This window comes from Spea bombifrons, chromosome 1, assembly GCF_027358695.1.
Source record: "Spea bombifrons isolate aSpeBom1 chromosome 1, aSpeBom1.2.pri, whole genome shotgun sequence".
Taxonomy (NCBI): Eukaryota; Metazoa; Chordata; class Amphibia; order Anura; family Pelobatidae; genus Spea; species Spea bombifrons.
In genome coordinates this window covers 56,146,080-56,163,783 of record NC_071087.1, presented here as the reverse complement: position 1 = coordinate 56,163,783, position 17,704 = coordinate 56,146,080, and the positions used below count along the sequence as shown (strand labels likewise).

General features: G+C 39.6%; 1 protein-coding gene across 2 annotated transcripts in view; it reads left to right on the top strand.

The window, feature by feature from the left end:
- RBPMS (RNA binding protein, mRNA processing factor) overlaps positions 1 to 4,153 on the top strand; it is an 84,348-nt gene extending 80,195 nt beyond the window's left edge. For both annotated transcript variants that reach the window (XR_008353902.1, XR_008353901.1), the window contains one exon: positions 3,205 to 4,153. The gene's annotated coding sequence lies outside the window, so the exon portion shown is untranslated. The remainder of the gene's footprint in view (positions 1 to 3,204) is intronic.
- Positions 4,154 to 17,704: the final 13,551 nt, after the last annotated feature.

The following is a 17,704-nucleotide window of genomic DNA, read 5'->3' as shown; positions in this document are numbered from 1 at the left end:
ACACCAGCTATGTAATATGAATAGAAATAGATTCACAACGCATGGGAGATTAAGTATATACTATGTTTTCTTGCTTGTAAGATGATAACCCAAACTTTAAATCTTAATGAACGAAAAAAAGAAAATCCCTGAATATAAAACAACCATATCGGGGGGTTCAAAACAATTGTTTTTTGCTTTCTTTACTTTCTCACTCCAACTCCTTCTTTCACACTCTCATTCATTCTCTCCAACACTCTATCACCATCTCTGTCAACCGCCTCCTTGTCCTTGTCTCCTTTTCTGCAGCTTCGTGTCTTGTCTCTTCTTGTTCTTCTGTCTTCCATTTTTGTTCCACTAAAGTACCCCGATTGGAAAAACTGGGGTAGAGACTGTCCCTGTGGTGCCCTTTTGCGGAAGTACTCCAAGAGGCCAGAATATTGCAGACCGATTTGTGGAGAAAGGGAAGCGTTTCTGCACCTCTCTTTCTCCAATAATCGATAATTCAGTAATCAAGCAAATTCAGTAATTATCTAAAATATTTGTTCCAAATGTAAAACATTTTCTTATTTGAACCAAAACATAATATAATCAAATGTGTATGGATGGCTTTATTAATAATTTGTACTATATCTGCCATCACAATCTCTGTGTCACTTATTAACACTTCTGCTAAATATTATATCAGTGCATCATGGGATGTGGAATGCAGTCTGTTTGTGGTGAAAGGGAAGAATAGTGATAAAATATCCGCAGGTAGTTTTATAAAGTTATTTTTACCACCTATATATTTTTATCTTTTATTTTTAGAAGTCATTTTGTCAGAGAATAGGTTGTCAAATTATGGCCTATGAGAGTTTCTCCTCCCAAGTTTGAAAGGTACTCTTATTACCATAGCAGTGGAATGAACCACTCACCAGAAAGATTCCATTTGTTGCCATGGGAATAAGAGCACTTTGCAACAAAATCACTTATGCATAACCCCCTTTCCTATGGTTTTGTATGAGGTACATAAAGTAAAAAACTGGGGCAGTCCTAATTCTCCAACCAGGGCCCACTCGAGTTCTGCTTACAGCCTGGGGGTGGCTCAGTAGGGTCACATAACACGATAAGTAGTAGTGCCTGAAGGTGAGTGATGTCTGTGTGTGCTACAGTGAATGAATGAGTGAGTATTTGTGTTCGAGTTAGTGTGTATTAGTCTTTGTGTAAGCATGTGTGTGTTAGTAACGGGGAGGTGCTTGGTTATAGATGCACCCCAAAGCCAAGTGGTACCTGCTCTCCTCTGTACATCACCAATGTAAAGGAGCGAGTACTCTGCATATAAGACAATCCCACAAACGTTTTACACAGAAGTCTAAAGTTTGGAATAACAGAAATTACTTTTGAAGTGCAGTATTTCAGAGATGAGTTACCTCTGAACTCAGCTACTGCTCCAATGTTTCATATACCTCACCATTAGCCAGCTGGTTGAATCATTGATGCGGTGCAAACTACTTTGGCTTGGACAGGGTTAATCAGCAGAACATTTATCAGTAAGGCGCCAACACAGCAGGACAGATTTATGTTTTGTTATAAAACAGAATATGCGTTTGAAAAGCCTAACAAAGTAAAGCAAGATGGTCTTAAGTGATCTGAGAATTTGCCTCATACCGAGATACTGCACTGATACGCTGGCATTCACAAACTGCACATAGTTTACTTAAAGATAAATAGACTGCCAAACTTTTCAATGAGAGCAGTTGATTGCTTTAGCTTTCACATTTCCAGGATCAGTGAAGGAGCTATATCCGTCACTTAAATGCATTTCTATAGAGGTGTCCATGATATTAAACAACCACTACAGTTGCCATCAGTGGACTGTGAAATTCACTGTGCACTGTAAAGGCTCATCATTCATTTTGAGAAGGTCTGTTATTTCGTGCATCCATTTGGCATGATAAGGCTTGTTCAGGCCAACATATTCCTTGCCTACAATTACCTACTTCCTAAATGTTTATGGAATAAAATTAGCCTTATAAAACATGATCTTCCCTACATGATAATAAGGAATATACAAAGTCAAAATCTACAGAGCCTTTTCAAAACTACCTAGCATCTCACACACGAATATGTAGGCATTGTAGCATAGAATTGGATATTCTTCTTTATTTTTGTGAAATGTATCCAGTTTATCAACTTTTTAGGGTATGATGAATATGATCCCATAGGCTGGAAGTTTTCACTAGAATAAATCCATTCCATTTTAAAGTTATTCTTTGGTTCCAAGGGGCTTAATGACTTAGTATATCAACAAAGGAGATTATACTAACTGAAATATACCTCACATGTATTTCTAAAACATAATAGACATGTGACAACCATAGCCAAGCAGGTATAAAGAAATAGTTTACTAGAGGTAGGCAGCAGAAGGCTTTGTGGGTAGACAATTCACTTAATGCCCCACAGGCAACCATTAGTTCCACAGTGTGACCTTTTAACGGACATTGGTGTCCTTGTTGGCCACTTTGGGGTATATTTACAAAACAAGTAGTCTGCAGAACAGTTGAAAATGTCATCTCCCTTCTTTTCACTATACATAATAACAATTCAATCCCGGTGAACTTCTGCTTGAAGAACAGTTTGGTTGGCCCTCTATAGGTCATAGTCCAGTGATGGCAATTTTTGGGGGGCCTGAGTGCCCAATTTTCTGCATGAGACCCAGTTGCAGACCTCAAAGTCACAACACTGCACATTAAACATGGAAAGGAAGTTTGTTCTATATGAATTTACAGTATATATAATTCTGTTGGGAATGAATGCAGCAATTTGAGGAATAATCTGCATTATATCTACTCCTTCTTTAATCATATCTTAAGGAAGAAAAGGGCAGTGGCAGCAACACATGGGTTCCATCCACAAGACATATATAAATTTAGATTAAACAGGATGCGTTCAAGGTTTTGCACACATATTTAGCATCCATGGAACCCATGTGTTGCTGCCACTGCCCTTTTCTTCCTTAAGAGAAAAGAAATTTTGAACATAATGTTCTTCCCCTCTCTCCTCATTATGTCTCCCCGGTGCTTTCTTAGTGAGGACACACTCTCTTGTGTGAGAAATATAGATAAAACAACATGTTCTTGTGTTAAGTATATTTATTAGCTTGACCTTATTAAAATTTTATAACAACTAGAATTAACTTTTCATTGATGTCTAACACTTTGTCTTGCTTTTCTCTTTTTCCAGGCTTGCAAGCCATCATTAAGATCCGTTCAAGACGTTGACCCAGCCTCTATCACACATCTGACCTTCTAAACCTTAGCCAAAAATACGTGAACATATTCTACTTCTGTTCTACACTGTAAAGAACTACAGAGTGCCTTATGTGAATTCTTAGGATGATTGTGCATTGCTCTCTAGGTTATCCTTTCAGTGCTAAAGCAATGTACCGAAGGCATAATCATGAATAGAAAGCAATGTATGCCCAAAGCAACCTTACACTGTGTTCACATATTAGTTTATTAATTGTTAACTCTTGTAATGAAAGAATAATCTATTTTTGTTTGGATTTTAAGCTGCATGTTTTGTTTTGAGCAAGTATTGAGATATTCTTTAAGGCAAACAAAAAAAATCTAAAATAATTGTATTATAAGATAAAGATTTTGTGACCGTCCTATTTGTGTCAAAACAAGCTGTAAATATTGAATACACTTTTGTTGGCTTTTCCAGTATTACCTAACTTGCTTCCAATATATATAAAGTGTGATCAGGGTAAATCAGTTTAGGAAGACCGTTCATAAAAATGTAAATTTAGTGTTAAGGAGGTCTATATTGTGTATTATTTAGCCTGTAGAAGGTTTTTTTTTTCTATATGATTCATATTTTCAGCTTGTGTGCTAATTTTCTTTCTTTTGTATCATTCTCCTCATCCCGACAGTTCTCCTATGCATCGTACAGCATTCATAGCGTGGTATTTTGTGCAATGTAGTTTTGCGTTACTATTTTACATCATGAAAAAATAGCACCCACAAAGTAATTGTAACTTGGTGGTTAAAAACAAATTAATAAGCTAAAATGTTGTCAAAAGTACATGTGTGTGTGTATGTGGTAAGCGTGTTAACATATAGCAATTGCAGGACTCAATGTTACATTGTGTAATGAGATTTAGGCAGCAAACCTCCTGCAATAAATCATACAATTGCAAGTGTACTTTCTTGTAAATATAAGGACCTACGGTAGGCTAGCCTGCCAAAGAACACCTTGAATTAGGTCAGACACCAACCCAACTTCCCTTCTGCCTGCAATATTCATTCATCCAACCCACCCAGTCACGCTACTATGCATAGAACACCAAGGTAACCTATGGTGTTCTAAGATAGATACTAAAACTATTGGCCAATATTTTTTGGGGGGGCTCCAAGTGCAGTTTCTGTACCTGTTCAACCATCATTTTATCTTTCATGTTTTGCTCTGGGTGCTTGAGGTGGGACTACTCATTGTTGGATATGTGTCCATTCCAACTCCAAATTCCAGCCTTTGGACTCAACCCCATACCTACGCTTAGAATAAAAGGAAAGTGGAGAACCCCAGGTCATATTAAAGTGAAGTTACAAAGTATAGCACCACACAGGATTTTTTATAAACAAGGAAACAGCCCTGAATGATGCCAGGGATGATATAAATTATGGATTTCCGATTTGTAGTAGTAAAGAATCTGGCCCATCAAGAACAGCTTTTGTCTGTTGCAAACCCATGTACATTTCCACATATGGACTTTGAACAGCCTTTGTTTGTAGTGCAGTACTTTACAAATGTTTATTTACAGTTCTCTATGGTGCTGTTTTTTGACACCCAAAACAGAAACATTTGGGAAATTGTTATAAAAAATGCAAAGTTTCGAATTCCTGTTTTAATTGTATCCATTCTACTAGGTCAATAGAACCTTTAAAACCTTTAAAAGTTATTTATAGTAAATCTTTTTGCAGTTTTCCTTCAATATGTATTGTATTTAAATATGTTTATAAGGTACTACTTTATATAAAGTATTTTAATAGAATTTTAGATATGTTTTGAGGGGGGGCTTTTTGTTATGGGCCTTTGACTCTTTACTGTAGTTTGTTAAGAGTACAAACTTTCTAGACCCGAACTTTTAAGAGGACCCTGATTATTGACCTTATTTAGTGGACTAAATTGCAGAAATGGTAATAGTTTGTTTCTAATAATTGGCAGTCTGGATAAGACTGCTAATGAAGACTGCTTAACTTTTCAATGAGAAGTAGCTGCGTTTCCGAGGGTGGAACAAGTATTGGCTCCGTTTGTCAATTTTAAGAATTACATTTTAAATATGGGTCTGTTGTTTTAAGGCAGTATTTTTTTTTCAATTAATATGTTCCTAATTTTGTTGTTGTTGAAACATTGTATCTTGTGTTCTTAACCTGCTTTTTTGTTCTGTCATTCAAAATAAAAACAGATTCTATGTTGCGTGACTGTTTTCTGTATTAGCTGTATTAGAATGAAACAGAGAGATATATGATGTGAGCTTGACCAAACAGCAGAGGTAAATCATACTATTACCTGTAGGGCGGATCACTCCAATAGCCCTGGGTGCAGTGGCATGTTATATTTCCAGGCTGTTGGGTCATGAGTAAAATCCAATCAAATCTAACTAATGTAGAAGTATTTACGGATATGCTAGCTATTTCAACGGAAAGACGTTGACGCCATCTAAACCTTCAGCTGGTCACTCCTGCTGGACTACATATGCATGCCTGATCATGGCGTTGCCCTTTCGTGTGTCTAACCTTTTTCCTAATAAAGCCATTCCTCCAGAAGAGGGAAACTCCAGTAAGCCTACCCTTGGGTAGTTTCCAAGTGTGCATTTGTGGACCTGCTGATTGGTTCAGAATAAATGAACCATCATTGACAACCCCCCCCCCCAAAAAAAACAACAAAGATCTGATTCCAAAAAAAGGCATCAATCAATGCATGAAAGAGGCAGCCTAGAATGGATGCTTGCTACGATGCCATCTAGCACACTAGAAAAACTCATCCGATCATGCACTGTGCCGCAATAAGCCACTCCTCAACCTGCAAAAATGATCTCCATAAAAACAATAAAGATAAAAACACAAATATATATTTTTACAAACATTTATTTCATATAAATGTGCAAATGACTGTGGACAGTAATGCTTATTGGGATGTGTGTGGCGGTTGCACCTAAGGGTAATCCTACCTAAAACAGTGCAAAATGCGGTGATGTGTGGGGTGCATCACTCTCTTCATGACCAGAGTACAGCAATAGGTCATCAGTCATCTCTGTTCAGTTTGTGTCCGTCTTGTCTCACTAATGCTTTGTAGGGTCAGGTTGTTGCTCATCATCTCGGGTGCAAATTGTGCCATCTTTCCTGACTCATGTATGGTCCTCACGTTCCATGTACCATGGTTGAAAGAGGAGTTGTCAGGTTAATGGCTTTGTGGCTTTCACAGCCTAGCGTTTTCGAGTTGAAAATCCTTTTTCTTCCAGGCTAGCTGTCTCTTATCTTGGTTGTTAATGTTTCTGTATCAAGCTGATTTTTATGCGGTGGCGTCGCTAGCCCCATGCCTAACCCCCCTTCTTCTATGCTGACTTGGGACAGGCAGTTTGTCCTGAAGGACCTCACTAGAGGGATTATTGAGCTTCCCCCCAAAAAATAACTGTTCCACCCAATAAAAAACATAGAAAAATCTGGTCTGCCCAGTTTTCCTGCTGAATTGGACTCAAACCTAAATCTGTCTATGGTTATGTGTATACCATGCATAGTAAAATTGTTTTAACCCGATTTATATTAAAAACTGTTAAGTTAAAATTAATATAGACACAAGAGCATATTTAGTTTTTATTTGTTAACCAACAAATGGACTGATGAGCTTACAATGCCCATCATCTTCAGCCACAGGACTTGTAGCCCTCAAAAGCAGGTGCACCAGAGGTACACAATTATTTGGCATGCTTGGGGACATTTGTACTTGCCACTTACATTTTGCTTCTTCATCACAATTATGTGATTTAACGCCTTCCTATGTGTGCCTAATACTGAGTAATATTGTGTACTGTCACCTACATGGGATGCGTTTGAAATCTACATTTATAGGGTGTGTGGAAAACCCTAGCTGCATGATGTATTTATATGTCTCCCTTAATGATCAGAAGACAAATGTTGTAATTGAATACATGTGCAAAGCTGGGGGTAAAAAAATTATGAGCAGACACACAGTAAATACAATTAGAAGAGAAAAATATGTGAGCTGGCGAAATAAACAGCTCACATTCTAAATCATCTCTACATGCTTCTTGGCCTAGATCATCGGTTTGTTCCTAAGCAACAGCACATTGTGGAATTTTAGGTCATTTCAACATGGCTGGAAATAATCAAATGTCACTGAAATCTTTCATCATTACAAACATATCTATGGTTTATCTCATATCGAGATTTTTCAATTTTTTTTTCCAATGTAACCATGTGATATGAAGCAAGTATTGCTTTTTAGGAAATACTGTAGTTTGGGGTAGCCGTATTAGTCCAGTGTATACGAATGCAAAAAAACAGAATGTTGCAGAATCTTGTAATACCTTTTTTATTGGACTAACAGTATTTAAAATAATAGACGAGCTTTCGGGAGTCCTCCCTTTGTCAAGTCAAAAGCATTTCTGACCAAGCAAGTGAAAAACACAGTTTAAAACAGTTTAAAACTGACCAGTACATGTTCTGATACAGGGTTAAAACAGGGGTTAAAATAACAAGATAGAGAATTTGCAGACAAAAAACTAAGAGGGTCGTAAATAGTAAATAGTGGCATATACTGCACAGATAAGGCTGGGGGGGGAGCAGGGGTGAGCATGTAGGAGAGAGAGGGAGAAGGGAAAGAGAAAAAAAAAAAAAAAAAAAAAAAAAAAAAAAGGCACAGGTTAGAGGAAGTTTTGATAATGAGCTAAGAAGCTCAAATCCACATTAAGTCCTCTGTTTTTACAATCATAAAAATGTATCATTTTGGCTTCAAATGTCTTTCTTTCTTGGGTGTTTTTGAAATGACCTCTCAGTGTTTTGATTTTGAGGTCATGTATGGAGTGACCGGTTTGGGTAAAGTGGTGCCCAACTGGGGTGCAAAAGTTTTCTTCATCATGATGGTTGATGGAGTATCTGTGCAGATTCATCCTTTTATTAAGTTGCTGGCAGGTTTCACCGATGTAACACCCTATAGTACATTTGGTGCATTGAATCATGTATACAACATTCTGTGAAGTGCATGAGTATGATCCTTTAATATTGTATGTCTTGTTGTTGTGGGTGGCTGTGTTGCTGGTACAGATGTGTTGACAAAGTTTGCATCTAGCTTTGTTGCATGGTTTGCTTCCATTATCTGTGTGTGTTGTTTCGGTATGTAGTTTGCTACTCACCAGCTTTTGTTTGAGATTCGCTGGTTGTCTGAAGGCCAAGATGGGGGGTTCAGGGAAAATTTCTTTTAACACCTCATCCTCTGCTAGCATTGGTTGCAGATCCTTGATGATTTTTCGGATTTCTTCTAGGGCAGGATTGTATGTGGCTACCAAAGGTATGCGTGAGGATGTTTGTTTGTCTCTGTATTGCAACAGGTGTTCACGTGGGGTTTGTAGCGCAGAGTTAATTTTCTTATTGATTATCTTGGGTTTGTATCCCTTTTGTTTGAATGTCTCAGACAGTGTTTTAAGATGCATGTCTCTGTCATCAGTGTTGGAGCAGATGCGGTGGTACCTGGTGGCTTGGCTATGGATGATGCCTTGCTTTGTGTGGGATGGATGGAAGCTGGATTTGTGCAGGTAGTTGGATCGGTCTGTGGGTTTTCTGTACAGGGATGTATGTAGTGTGTCCTTGTTTATTGTGACAGTTGTATCCAAGAAGTTTACACTTTCCGTGGAGAAGTCCATTTTGAGTTTGATAGATGGGTGAAATGTATTGAATGCGTTATGGAACTTTTTGAGGTTTTCTTTTCCGTCCGTCCAGACAATGAAAATATCATCAATGTAGCGAAAATATTTGTAGGGTTTGTGAAGTTGTGTTTCCAGTTGGGCACCACTTTACCCAAACCGGTCACTCCATACATGACCTCAAAATCAAAACACTGAGAGGTCATTTCAAAAACACCCAAGAAAGAAAGACATTTGAAGCCAAAATGATACATTTTTATGATTGTAAAAACAGAGGACTTAATGTGGATTTGAGCTTCTTAGCTCATTATCAAAACTTCCTCTAACCTGTGCCTTTTTTTTTTTTTTTCCCTTCTCCCTCTCTCTCCTACATGCTCACCCCTGCTCCCCCCCCAGCCTTATCTGTGCAGTATATGCCACTATTTACTATTTACGACCCTCTTAGTTTTTTGTCTGCAAATTCTCTATCTTGTTATTTTAACCCCTGTTTTAACCCTGTATCAGAACATGTACTGGTCAGTTTTAAACTGTTTTAAACTGTGTTTTTCACTTGCTTGGTCAGAAATGCTTTTGACTTGACAAAGGGAGGACTCCCGAAAGCTCGTCTATTATTTTAAATACTGTTAGTCCAATAAAAAAGGTATTACAAGATTCTGCAACATTCTGTTTTTTTGCATTTTTAGGAAATAAAAAGACATGGGGTGGATTCCCTAAATTGTGAGTTACGATGAAAAAAAAAGAAAGTTCTCTTGGCACTTCAATTGAATATTATGAAAGGCAAATCATGCAGGAGATATTCCTCTGGTTTCACCTCTCATAACACCAATCCATTTTCTCATAACCCCTGGCACTCCTAATGAACTTCGGGTTTACATTTTGGCCCCTGTGTACTAGATGTATACAAACAGGAGGGCCAGTCTAACAGAAGGCAAGGAGACTTCCACCTGAATATCATCAAAATGACCACATATTTTTAAAGCTGGCGATGGCGGATGGACCTGGCACTTTAGCACCTGATCTGCAGCTCCAATAGTATGAGGCAATGTTGGCCAGTGTACCATTGGGCATCTGCCCGGTGTGCCAGATTGCCAGTCCAGGACTGTTCCATTTACAGACCTTTTAAAGAGGAATTTGTATCCCCCAATATTGCAGTCAGAACTATGATTTATATTACAGAAGTTTATCTCTCCCCTTTCTTTTCTCTGCAACTTTTCCCATCTTTCTCGTTATCTCCTTCTCTCAATCTCTCCCCTATATCTTTCATTTTATTTCTCACTATTTCCCCCCTTTTCTGGCTATGTATCTCACCTCTTTCTCGCCATCACTTACCTTCCGGAAGTCCTGTGGTGTGAGCACAAGGCATCTGTCTCAATACTCCATCGCAGTGCAAGCAGCTTCACTGCTGAGCCGGGGCGGATCCAGAGCCTGCCCTTGGGAGGGGCACACAATACACTAACACCCAGTCACACACATGCACACACTCACACCAACACAACTAGACACTCAGCACTAACACACACATCCAGACACTCAGCACTAACACAGACACTCAACATAAACACACATGCACACACACTAACAAACAGGGCTGCACAGAGGCAGTGGCGCTGCCATGATTGTGGTGGGAGCGTAAGGCCTTCTTCACGGTCTGGGTCCCAGCGCTCAGCAGTGAAGCCACCCACACAGCGCCAGTGCAGCAAGCCTTGTGCTCGTACCGAAGGGCTTCAGCAAGGTAGGTGAACTAGAAAGATAGTGTCACAGAAGGCTATGTAGGAAGCCCACTTGGAAGGGCACAAAGTATGAAAGCCCACTTGGAAGGGCACAAGGTAGGAAGCCCACTTGGAAGGGCACAAGGTGGGAAGCCCACTTGGAAGGGCACAAGATAGGAAGCCCACTTGGCAGGGCTGAAGGCAGGAAGCTCACTTGGCAAGGCTGAAGGCAGGAAGCCCACTTGGCAGGGCTGAAGGCAGGAAGCCCACTTGGCAGGGCTGAAGGCAGGAACAAGTCAGGATGAGGTACAAGTCAGGATGAGGTACAAGTCAGGATCCGGTACAGGTACAGCGCCAGAGCAAAACGGTCCTATAACTTCAATGCAAAGGCACCTAACAAACATGGGAATGTCCAGATATAGGCCTGGTCATTAGGTCAGGTGTGAATGACATAAGCTTCAGGTGAGGGAGGCAGGGTAACAAAGCCTGTTGGCAATGCCATAGATATAGGTATAACCAATCACAGCTGAACATAAATACACAGACCATGGATTATTACATAGCAAACGAAGGGTTAAACTATTTAGCAGTCAGGATAGAATCCTGACACACCCTCAGTGTCAAAATGTGAATAAATCACTGGGTTTAGGAAAATGTGTTATACTATTTTTTTTACAAACAACTCTGCTTTCCTCAAAAAAAAAACCTCTGTATAGATATAGTGAGGGTGCATAAAGAGCTACCTACGGCTCTGCCCCTCTCGTTCAGCTGCTTCTTTTAAGTCAGAGCGACGGTTGTCACCGACACATTTAGTGTAATGCTGTTTGGAAGGCAAATATATCACTGATGACCTGTCTGGGCCCAAATTAGCACTAACAAGCTGTCACTGTGGGAAGTAAGTGACATGTTACAGGGGGCCCAAAGAGGAGGAGTAGAAAATGGGTGCGGTTAGAGGGGTTATGATTGTTAAGGAGAGGAGTTAGCAATATTGCCACCCATTTTTTTGCATCCAGGCATCAATGACCCTAGGCTCAGCCCTTCTAACATACACAACCAGACACCCACACAAGCATACCCAGATGACCAAACTCACAGTACCAGACACACATCAATTAGCACACCCAAAGAAATGCATACCCAGGAAGACACTAGCATACATATCCAGACACATATGACATACCCTGTGAGACACAAATACCTACCCAGGCAGACACTAAAATACATACTCAGACACACTAACATACAGAAACACACACACTCACACACCCAGACACACATACATATCCAGGCAGACACACATTAAGATACTCAAGCAGAAACACAATAAAATCCCCAGGGAGACACTTACTAACATACCCAGGCAGACACTTGCATTCATACCCAGCCAGATACACTTACATACCCAGGCAGACACTTTGATACCCAGCCAAGCACACACTAACATGCATACCCATGCAGGCAGACACTTACAGGCAACTCATCCCAGGAAGCATCAGCCTTTCTTTGACGGAGATGCGAGCAGCAGCGATACCACCGCGGGGTCACACAATGTTGCGTCACCCCGCCTCCCCCCACCTCAGCCTTTATAACACACACTTTATAACATCAGAAATAACATTCAGTGAACTGTTTCTGATTTGCAAAATAGCTTTTACATGACCATCGCTAAAAAATATGAATTGTGCAAACACTGGTGTTTGGAGATTTTACCACATTAAAAGGCCTTATTTTAGCAGAAATTAATACGATAAAAGCGACTTAACATTAGGCACCATTGATGTGGTTAGCAGTTATGTTGAAAAGTTGTTTCATTTTACATTATACAGCATTTTATTTATATAGAGCCAGCAAATTCTTTACCACTATTACAAAATACAAATTGACAATAACATTAACACATGTTAATACATAGTGAACCACCCTTCTTGCAAGTGGAAGTGACACGGGGGGGGGGGGTGATATGTGGAACAGCCTCCCGACAGAGGTTTGAGGTCCACAGGACACATGAGATTTGTACTTTTATTGAATGTAATAAAGTCTTAATGTAACAATGATTTATTTTACTGAGGGAGTGGTGCCTATGTGGAACAGCCTCCCAGCAGAAGAAGCTAAAGGTCCATAGGACCCCTGAGATTTGTACTGTTATTTAATGTAATACATTCTTAGTTAATGTAATGAAGATTTACTTAAATAATGGGGTGGTTGATAAAAACAGTATACCAGCAGAATAAGCTTGAGGTTCACATAAACTCTGACGTTTGTACATTTATTTAAAGTAATGAAGTCCTACTTAATGTAAGGTAGAGTTACTTCAGTGAGGGGGTGGTGGATATGTGGGACAGCCTACCAGCAGAAGTAACTTGAGGTCCACAGAACCCCTGAGATCTTTATTTTTCTTTTCCTCATCTGTTCACCTCTCTATTCAAAGTTGGTGTTTTGGTTATTACCTTTAAAGATATTAATACATTTAGTTTTAGAGTGATCTGAGATAGTAATTTTTCTGTATAGATATGTCTGGAATTGCAATAATTAACTACAGCCTTTTTATTTTTTTTTGCTGTATGTAACCTTTCCTTGATTGTTGCCTGGGCAGTTTGCATTTGCTAACACTTCATAAGCAGCACCTGTTAGATTTATTGGACTTTAATGCTTAACACTTGTTATCGCAGATTCATATGAACACACAAAATAGGCAATTAGTTACAAGGGAACTCTCTGATCTCTTAACTGGCCCATTTACACCATGGCAGACAGTGAGCATGAGCGCAGCCTCGTATAATACAGTAAAAGATGGTGTGTAGCGGGACATCTGACTTAGCGCTTTTAGATAGACAGACCGTTTCTGTGATACAGCATACCAGTGTTGCCCGGACTGAAAACCACAGGGAATTTAGACAATATGAGTGGTCATCTAACGCATTAATGCTGGAGTCTCTAAATTCAGTAGGAAGAGTGACGGGAAAAAAGACAAAAACAAAGGATAAACACAGGTAGATTAATTGATAGAAGTGTTCTTGGCAAATTTTGCTACAGGTAATAATTCATCCCAATTATCCTGATTGTAATTAACAAAGGCTGGCAAGTATTGCTCAAACATTTGCTTGTTCTACTGCTTCAGAGGCTCTCGAGAAGTGGATGATAACTTGACTACCATGGTCGGCAACTATTTTATAGGGCAGTCCATGCAAACATAGCTCCTTGATAAAGACATCTGTGAGTTCTTGCGCTGAGGGCAACTTGTGGAGAGGAAAGAGTTGCACCATCTTATAGTAATGATGCACCAAAGTGAGTATGGTGGTGTGATGAGTAGAGGACAGTAGATCCACTATGAAATCCATGACTAGATGGGACCATGGACGTGCTGGAACCGGGAGAGGCTGTAACAGCCCCCGTTGTACGCGGTGGAAACAAAATCTGATAATTCTTTCCTCCGGTTAGGCCACCAGAATTGTTGGCCAATGAGAGAGAGGGAAAAGAAAAAATATTGGTGCGCTAAGCTAGTCTCAGGCTCAAATAATACAAATGTGTAATTCGAGGCCTACCAAACAGGTGTGAGCATGCTGCAAATACAGTGTATTGGCTGTACAATGTATACAAAAAACAAAAACTGTCTGCGCTTCTCACCCTAATAAAATTGGCAACAAATATATAAACATAATATAAATGAGAGATAATATGAATTGGCCAAAGCATAATTTAGCTCACCCGCCATGTCAATGCACACTCTCAATAGGGTGAGAACCTACTCTAACCTCCTAGTCTCAGGCTCAAATAATACAAATGGGTAATACGTGGCCTACCAAACATGCATGAGCATGCTGCAAACTACCCACTACTCCTGATGACAATCCATGTTCAAGTAGGAAAGACTGTTTAATAAGACATGCTGCATGGATGAAGGATTGGATTCCTGAAAAGGCAGGTCTAGACAATCAGTGAAAAGGGTGGTTTTAGAGACACCAGGATTAGTTACGCATACCACACCCTCTGGGAGCCAAACCAGAGGAATGACAATGACATCTGCCCTGTCTGTCCTCATGTATCTGACTAACCAAAGCAGCAGCAGAAATGGAGGAAACACATACACGAATCTAAAGGGCCACTAGGAGTTGAATCGCACAGTTGACATGAAACTGCAGAGAAGCTGATGGTGCTACTAGTAGCCAGTCATCCAGATAGGGTTCCTTGTTACATTGTTTAAATACGGTAATCAGTCTCCAGCTGTTGGCCTCAGCAGAACAGAGCAACTAAAGCTATATTTTGCCATTACATTCCAAGTACATTACTTAATATCTATTGACTGCCCCTGTCACACTCACAACCATACTACTAATTTACTTAAATTAGCTGTTTGGCTTGTACCACCAGACATGTCTACCCATTAGAAGCCATTTCTTCTGAGTCCTGGACTCTACTGAACATTCAAATATTTGACAACGATTCTAATTGTTTGCCTTTCAGCCAACTAAGCTTTTCTTACTTAATCTTACTCTGTACTGTTTATTATATCTGTTTAAAGCATCCAAATGTTTTGAAAATTGCCAACCATAACAACTGAAAATACACTGAGCCATATACTAATTTATTGCGAGAGGCTTAGCTACCCAGTTAGTTAACCATCCCATATGTCCCAGTCTAAGCACTTACTCAGAACATAATGTTTAGACAACTTAGGACAACAGCTGATTTATTGGCTATTCCCATTTTTGGGCGCTTATTAGTAGACCGAGAAGTCAAGCCAATGCACAACATTTTGCTCATAACCCTAAGGAGCACCAAAAAACTCTGAATCACTTTAATCTGAACTAAGAAACCACGGCACATGTTTCAATGGGGCTCAGCCAAACCTCTTCATTCTCTTAATAAACCTTTTACTAGTGTGCACAGCAAAAACGGCAGATAGATCCTGCATTTTACATTTTGACACTCAAAAGTCCAAGTAAGCCCTTTACTGTGCTTTCACAGCAACCAAGGACATTTTGAGAGAGGACAGTCATACCAATGTTTAGCTTCAACATACTGTCATCTCTTTAATAGTATCTATCAAGTCATATCATTCCAACATATTCTGCAGTGTTGTACTATGGGTAAACAGGACATAAAAATATAATATTATATGATAAACATAAGTATTCATATAACTGCTTTAAGCCAGATAGTAGATATTTAAAGGGCAGTTTCTCAAAATCTGTGAAATTCTTTTATAAATTTCACAGGATTTCTATAGCTCTAATCAGAAACAACTGTACAAGTTTTATCTGGTGTTGGGCAACACATACAGAATGTTCTTGTGACATCACAGTTATAGGGTGCTAATGGAGCAGCTGGATTGCTAAGATTCTTGATAAACATAGGGAAGCAAGTTGCAGGAATCTAACAGAGAAAAGAGGTAATCCCAAGAGAACAAGGTGGACTAACCAGTAACTCATAGAATGTTCCAACATATGCTGAGCTATCATCCCATTAAATGCATTATAATCAATCTTTATATGCATCAAGTGATCTTAGATCTGCAGCCAAACTTCCATGTCTAAATCATGACTCACATGAGGTTTACCTTAAGTTATAGTAGTTTAGGTTGAGAAAAGATATGCGTCCATCAAGCTTAACCCTATTCCTATTCCTTGTTAACCGCTGCTGATCCAAAAGAAGGCAAAAAAACCCTTATGTCAGCCATTTTTGAATTGTGGATTCAATGGGGGAAAAATTCCTTCTAGACTCCAAATGACAGATTTCTCCTTGGATCAGCAAGTACTAAATAAATATTAATTCCTATAATTGCATGCATAGGCCTCTATGTTCTGCTTCATTAAAAAGTATCCATGCCCCTTTTAAAGGCATCTAATGTATTTGCTAGCACCGCCTCTTCAGGCAGTGAATGCCATACTTTTATTGTCCTTACTGTAAAAAATCCCCTTAGACTTAATCTTCTTTCTCCAAGTCTTAGCAGGTGACCTCTTGCCCTTTGTAATGTTCTATTAACGAACAGGTCTTTAGAGAGCCCTTCGTGTATTTTTTCTCTAAAAATATTTTTTTCTTTAAAATACCACCAAACTTTAAGGGTGCAGCATATAAACTAGCCAATACTGCATGCACAGGGCCAGGGGCGTACCTCGAGTATTTGGCACCCGGGGCGGATCCTGTATGTGGTACCCCCCCCACACACTTTAAAACTACCTGGCCGAAACTGAATATGACCCCCCCACACACACCATAAAAAAATCTAACGCTTTTATTTAAAGTAAGAAACACACCAAAATAGGACAAAACAATTAAATAACAATATATATATATATATATCTATATATATATAATTGTTAACAGCAATCACATTCCTATCATGCCCAGGCATACCCAGATTCCAGGAGGCACTCGCAGACTTGGCATGATAGGAGTATGATTGCCCTATCTACCCCTTCTCACTCCCTTCTCCCTATCTACCCCTCCTAACTATCTACCCTCTCCCTCTTTGAAGTTCACTTACCTTTCAGGAGTCCTGCGGTGGGGGTGCAAGGCCTCTGTCTCCCAGCTCTGCCACTGTATGGAACAGTATAGAGTGATGGGAGTTATGATGTACTTTAGAGCATAATTATATAATGAAAAATACATTGGAAATGGTACAGCATAACACCCATCACTCTCACACACTTACCAATCCACACATACCAATCCACACACATACTCATCCACACACACATACCAATCCACACACATATACCAATCCACACACATATACCAATCCACACACACATACCAATCCACACACATACACACCAATCCACACATATACACCAATCCACACACACATACCAATCCACACACACATACCAATCCACACACATATACCAATCCACACACACATACCAATCCACACACATACCAATCCACACATACACCAATCCACTGTCACTGTCACTGTCACTCTCACTGAATGCTTTCCTACCTTTCCTCTTTTCTCCTTACAGCTCCTTTTCCTTCTCTTCGCTCCTCTTCTTCAGTTCTTCTGTCTTCTTCCGGGTCAGAGGGCACGGACAGTGGTGGGCGCGGCTTCAGTGTTGTGCGCCGGGATCTGACAACAAACCCCGGCGCACAA